The sequence below is a fragment of the Carlito syrichta genome, unplaced genomic scaffold, assembly GCF_000164805.1.
Source record: "Carlito syrichta isolate Samal-C Ts95f unplaced genomic scaffold, Tarsius_syrichta-2.0.1 Scaffold238709, whole genome shotgun sequence".
NCBI lineage: Eukaryota > Metazoa > Chordata > Mammalia > Primates > Tarsiidae > Carlito > Carlito syrichta.
Window position 1 is genome coordinate 715 of NW_007182805.1, and position 6983 is coordinate 7697.

A 6983-nucleotide genomic window follows, 5' to 3' on the forward strand; every position below is an offset into this window, starting at 1 on the left:
TCCTCGTATGCCTAGATGTCAAGGTTTTATCAAGAAGGGGTGCTGGATTTATCAAAAGCTTTTCTGCATCTAGTGATATGATCATGTGGTTTTTGTTTGACATCTGTTGATGTATTTAATTACATTTATGGTTTTACGAATATTGAACCAGCTTTGCATGCCAGGAATGAAGCGTACTTGGTCATGATGGATGATTTTTGAGATGTATTGCTGAATCCGGTTTGCTAGGATCTTGTTGAGAATTTTAGGATCTATGTTCATCAAAGATATTGGCCTGTAGTTCTCTTTCTTTGTTGGATCTTTACCTGGCTTGGGTATCAATGTGATGTTGGCTTCGTAAAATGATTTGGGGAGAGTTCCATCTTTTTCAATCGCCTGGAATACCTTCAGTAGGATTGGTATCAGCTCCTCCTTAAATGTCTTGTAGAATTCTGCTGGAAAGCCATCTGGACCAGGGCTTTTTTTTGTAGGAAGTTTTCTTATTACGTGGTCGATTTCCTTGCTTGTTATTGGTCTATTTAGGGTCTCAATTTCTTCCTGTTCCAACCTAGGTAGGTTGTGTGATGTCAGAAAGTCTTCCATTTCCTTCTGGTTTTCAAGTTTGTTTCCATACAAGTGTACGTAGTAGTCTCTAATGATCTTTTGTATTTCTTCAGGGTCAGAATTTCTTTTTAAAGGTTGGATGGTATTCCAGTGGTTATATAGACTACATTTTCTTTATCCATTCATCTGTTGTTGGACACTTATGTTGATTCCATATCTTGGTTATCGCGAATAGTGCTGCAATGAACATGGGAGAGTAGATGTCTCTTTGATATACTAATTTCCTTTGGATAATTCCCAGTAGTAGGGTTGCTGAATCATATGATAGTTCTACTTGCAGTTTTTAAAGAAACTTACATACTGTCTTCCATAGTGACTTTCCTAGATTACATTCTAACCAGCTATGTATAAGAATTCCTTTTTCTTCACATCCTCACCAGTATTTTTTTTTTTCTTTTTGATAATAGCCACCCTAACTGGGGTGAAATGACACTTTGTTTTGATTTTCAGTTTCCTGATAAGTGACATTGTGCATTTAAAAAAATATTTGTTGACCATTTGTATGTTTTCTTTTAGAAAACATTTATTTAGATCATTTGGACACCATTATTATTATTATTTTGAGTCAGGGTCTCACTCTGTCACCCAGCTCACCACAGACTCAACTTCCTGGGCTCAGGAAATCCTCCTGCCTCAATCTTCCAAGTAACTGGAATTGCAGGTGCATGCCACCACACTTGGCTAATATTTAAATTTTTTTGTAGAGATTTTAAAATTTTTGTCTCTCTATGTTGCCTAGGCTGCCTAGGTTGGCTCAAGCAATCCTCCTGCTTCAGCCTCCCAAAGTGCTGGGATTACAAGCATGAGTCACTGTGTACAGCCTCATTTGCCCATTTTTAAATTAGTTTTTTTTTTTTTTTTTTTTGCTGCTGAGATACTTAAGTTCCTGTTATATTTTGGAAATTAATGCCTTGTCAGATGTGTAATTTGCGAGTATTTTCTCCCATTCTTTTGTTTGCCTTTTTACACTGCTGATTGACTCCTTTGCTGGGCAGAAGATTTTAGCTTGATATAATCCCACATGTGTAATTTTTGCTTTTGTTGCCTGTGTTTTTGGCATCTTATATTCATAAAATCTTTTCCCAGATCAATATCCTGAAGCATTTCTCCTATGTTTTCCTCTAGTAGTTTCAAGTTTTGAGTCTCACATTGAGGATTTTGGGCAATTGTACGTTGATTTTTGTGTAGCATAAGAGATGGTGTCTGGTTTCATTCTTCTGTATGAAATATACAGTTTTCACAACATCATCTAGTGAAGAGACTGTGTCTTCTCCAATGAGTGTTCTTAGTACCTTTGTCAAAAACAAGTTGGCTTTAGATACATGGATTAACTTCTGGGTTCTGTATTATTTTCTACGGGTACGGGCATAAAAACATGTAGACCAGTAGAAAATAATACAGAACCCAGAATATATTTTGGAGTCAGGTAATGTTATGTCTCCAACTTTATTTTATTTTTTTGCTCAGGATTTCTTTGGCTATTTTGGGTCTTTTTTGTTGTTGCTGTTCCATATGTTTTTAGGATTTTTTTCCCTATTTCTGTGAAGAATTCATTCATATTGTGATAGGGATTGCATTGAATCTGAAGATTGCTTTGGATAGTATTGTCAGTTTAACAATATTAATTCTTCAGCCTGTAATCCCCGCGCCTTGGGAGGCTGAGGTGAGTGGATTGCCTGAGCCCGTGAGTTCGAGACGTGCCTGGGCAACTTGGTGAGACCTCATCTCTACAATAAATCAAAAAATTAACCGGACATGGTAGCATGTGCCTGTAGTTCCAGCTACTTGGAAGGCTGAGGCGGAAGGACTGCCGGAGCCCAGCAGGTCGAGGCTGCGGTGGCCGGGAGCGGCCATTGCACTCCAGTTTGGGCGACAGAATGAGACTCCAACTAAAAACAACAACAACAACAACAACAACAAAAACCAATATTAATTCTTCTGATTCATAAACATGGGATGCCTTCTTATTTTTTTCTATCTTCTTCAAATTCTTTTATCAGCATTTTGTCGTTCTCCTTTTAGAGGTCTTTCACCTCCTTGATTAAATTGACTACTATGTATTTTTTTTGTAGTCATTGTAAATGGGATTGCTCCCTTAATTTCTTTTCCAGCTAATCTGTTGTTCATATATAGAAATACTACTAGTATCTGTATGTTGATTTTGTATCCTGTACCTTTTATGAATTAGCTGATTAGTTCTGAGGGGGTTATTTTGTTAGAGTCATTAGGTTTTTCTACAAATAAGTTAACATCATCTGCAAACAGGACAGTTTGACTTCCTCTTCTTGAACTTGGAAGCCTTTTGTGTCTTTCACTCGCCTAACTGATATGGCTAGAACTTCTAGTACTATGTTGAATGACGGTGCTAAGAGTGGGCATCCTTGTCTTGTTCCAGTTCATGGGGCAAAAGCTTTCAGCTTTTCACTATTCAAATTAAGACATTAGCTGTGGGTTTGTAATAATATGGCCTTTATTATGCTGAGGTACTTCCCTTCTATATCTAATTGGAGAGTTCTTATCATGAAGGGGTGCTGAACTTTACCAAATGCTTTTTCTGCAATTATTGAAATGATATTGATTTTGCCCTTTATTCTGTCGATGTGATGTATGATGTTATTGATTTATATATGTTGAGACATCCTTGCTTTCTGGGATAAATCTTGCTTGATCATGATGTATTATCTTTTTGATGTGTTGTTGGATTCAGTTTGGAGGTATTTTGTTGACGATTCTTGCATCTGTATTCATCAGGGATATTGACTTATAGTTTTCTTTCTTTGTTGTGTCCTTGACTGGTTTTTGTATCAAGGTTATGCTGGCCTCATAGAATAAGCTAGGAGGAATTCCCTCTGCTTCAATTTCTTTTGAGATAGTTTGAGAAGAATTGGTATTAATTTTTCTTTAAAATTTTGGTAGAATTCAGTGTTAAAGCCATTTCATTCTGAAATTTTCTTTTTTGGGAGACTTTTAATTTCTGATCCAATCATATTACTTGTTAATGGTCTGCTTAGATTTTCTTTCTTTTTTAATCAGTGTCATCATCTTCTTCTTTTCTTTCTTTCTTTTCTTTTCTTTTTTTTTTTGTGGAACAGATGAGGTCTTGCTATATTGTCCAGGCTGGTCTTGAACCCCTGATCTCAAGCAATCCTCCTGCCTTGCACTCCCAAAGTGCTGGGATTACAGGCATAATCCAATGCACCCAGCCTGGTCTATTCAGGTTTTCTATTTCTTCTAGGTTCAATCTTGGTAAGTTGTATGTGTGTAGGAATTTATCCATTTCCTCTAAGTTTTCACATTTATTGGCATATTGTTGTACACAGTAGTCTCCAATGATGTTTTGCATTTCTGTGGTATATTATGATGTCTCCTTTTTCATTTCTGATTCCATTTATTTGGATCTTCTCTCTCTTTTTCTTAATCTAGCTAATGGTTTGTAGATTTTATCTTTTTAAAAAACTGACCTTTAAATTTATTGATTTTTTGTATTATCTTTTTAATCTCAATTTTGCTTATTTCTTCTCTGATCTTTATTATTTCTTTCCTTCTACTAATTTTGGGTTTGGTTTGTTCTTGCTTTTCTAGTTCCCTAAGGTGCACTGTTAGGTTTTTTCATTTGAAACCATCCCAGTTTTTTATGTAGGTATTTATTGTTTCAAATTTATCTCTTAATACTGCTTTTGCTGTTTCCTATAGCTCTTGATATATTATGTTTCTATTTTCATTTTATCAAGGAATTTATAAATTTAAGTCTTAATTCCTTCCTTTACCCACTGATCATTCAGGAGCATGTTGTTTAATTTCCATGCATTTGGAAATATAGTTTCAAATATTCCTCTTGTTATTGATTTTTAGTTTTATTCCATTGTGGTGAGATAAGAAACTTGATATTATTTTTAATTTTTAAAATTTGTTGAGACTTGTTTTGTGTCCCAACATATAGTCAATCCTGTAGAATGTTCCATGTACTGGTGAAAAGAATGTGTATTCTGCCTGTGTTGGGTAAAATACTCTGTAAATGTCCGTGAGGTCCATTTGGTATGGTGTAGTTAAAACTCATATTCTTTATTGATTTTCTGTGTCGGTGATCTGTCCCATGTTGAAAGCAGAATGTTAAAGTCACCTACCTAATTGTATTGAAGTCTATCTCTCCCTTAGATTTAATATTTGCTTTATATATTTTGGTGCTTCAGTGTTAGGTGCATATATGTTTATAATTATATTTTCTTGCTGAATTATTTCTTTATTATATGTTCTTCTTTGTCTCTTTTTTACAACTTTTGACTTGAAGTCTGTTTTGTCTAAGTATAGCTACTCCTGATCACTTTAGATTTTTGTTTGCAGGGAATATGTTTTCAATCCCTTCAGTCTATGTGTGTCATTACCCGAGTTGAGTTTCTTGTAAGAAGCATATAATTGGATCTTTTAAAAGATCCATTCAGCCTGTTTATATATAAATTTAGTCACAGTCTCACTCTGTCATGCAGGCTGAAGTGCAGTGGCATGCTCACAGTTTAATGCAGCCTCGACCTTCTGAGTTCAGGCAATCCTTCTACATCAGCCTCCTGAGTAGCTGGGACTACAGGCACATGCCACCATGCCGGGTTAATTTTTGGATTTTCTGTAGAGACGAGGTCTTAGTATGTTGCCCAGACTGGTCTCGAACTCCTGGGCTCAAGAAACCCTCCCACCTTGGCCTCCCAAAGTGCTGGGATTATAGGCATGAACCACTATGGCTGGCCCAGTTTGTAACTTTTAAATGGGAAATTAGCTCATTTACATTTGAAGTTATTATTGATTGGTGAGGATTTACTCCTGTTATTTTATTTTTCTTTTTTGCATATTCTTTGCTTCTTACTTTCTCTTTTATTGTTTATTTTTGTGGTTGGGTAGTTTTCTATAGTGATAAGATTTGATTCCTTTCTCTTTCTCCTTGTGTATCACAGCTACCATTGAATTTTATAATTTTGCATGTTTTCTCAATAATGGTTATTATTTTTTCACTTCCAGATGTATGACTCCCTTGAGCATTTCTTTTTTCTTTTCTTTTTTTGAGTCGGAGTCACACTCTGTCGCCCAGGCTGGAGTGCAGTGGCATGCTCATGGCCACCACAGCTATGACCTTCAAACTGCTGGGCTCCGGTGATCTTTCTTCCTCAGCCTTCCAAGTAGCTGGAACCACAGGTGTGCACCACCATGCCTGGCTAATTTTCTTGATTCATTGTAGAGACACGGTCTCACCAAATTGTCCAGACTGGTCTCAAAACCCTGGACTCAAGCAATCCTCTCGCCTCCACCTCCCAAAATGCTGGGATTACAGGCATGAACCACCATGCCCAGTTCCTTGACTATTTCTTGTAGGCTAGTCTAATGGTGATGAATTTCCTTAGTTTTTGCTTGTATTTGAAAGATTTTATTTCTCCTTCACTTCTGGAATATATCTTTGCTGGATATAATATTCTTGGTTGACAATTTTTTTCTCTCAGTACTTTGAATATATTGTCTCATTCTCTTCTTGCCTGTATGTTTTCTCCTCCCTGAGAAATCCACTGCAAGTCTAGTGGCAATTCCCTTATATGTGACTTGACACTTTTCTCTTGCTGCTTTTAGATTTTTTTTTTTGTCTTTGAATTTTGACAAATTGACTATAATGTGCTTTGGAGAGGATCTATTGGGTTGAATCTATTTGGAGTTCTTTGGGCTTACTGAATCTGGATGTGCATTTCTCGGCCAAGACTTAGAAATATTCCTGCTATGATAATATTAAATATGTTTTCCTCATCTGTTCCCTTCTTTTCTCCTTCTGTAATAATATGAATATTTGTCAACTTAATGATGTCCCATAAATCCTGTAGGCTTTCTGTATTCTTTTTATTCATTTTTTGTCTACCTGTGTTATTTCAAAAGACCTGTCTTCAAATACAAAAATTCTTTATTCTGCCTAGTCTGTTGTTGAAACTCTCAATTACATTTTTATTTGAATTCACTGATTCTTCAGCTGTTGGATTCTTTATAATGATAGCTCTGTTGAATTTCTCATCAAATCATGAGTTCTTCTCAAATGCACAGAAAGGAAAAAAAAACAGCCTCATTAAAAAGTGGGCAAAAGACATGAATAGACACTTCTCAAAAGAAGATATACAGGCAGTCAACAGACACATGAAAAAGTGCTTAACCTCACTCATCATCAGAGAAATGCAAATCAAAGCCACATTGAAATACCACCTAACCCCAGTGAGAATGGTCATCATTAATAAAACAACAACAGATACTGGTGAGGATGCAGAGAAAAAGGAACGCTTTTACACTGCTGGTAGGACTGCAAACTAGTGCAACCTCTTTTGAAGACGGTGTGGAGATTTCTGAAAGAACTAGAAATTGAC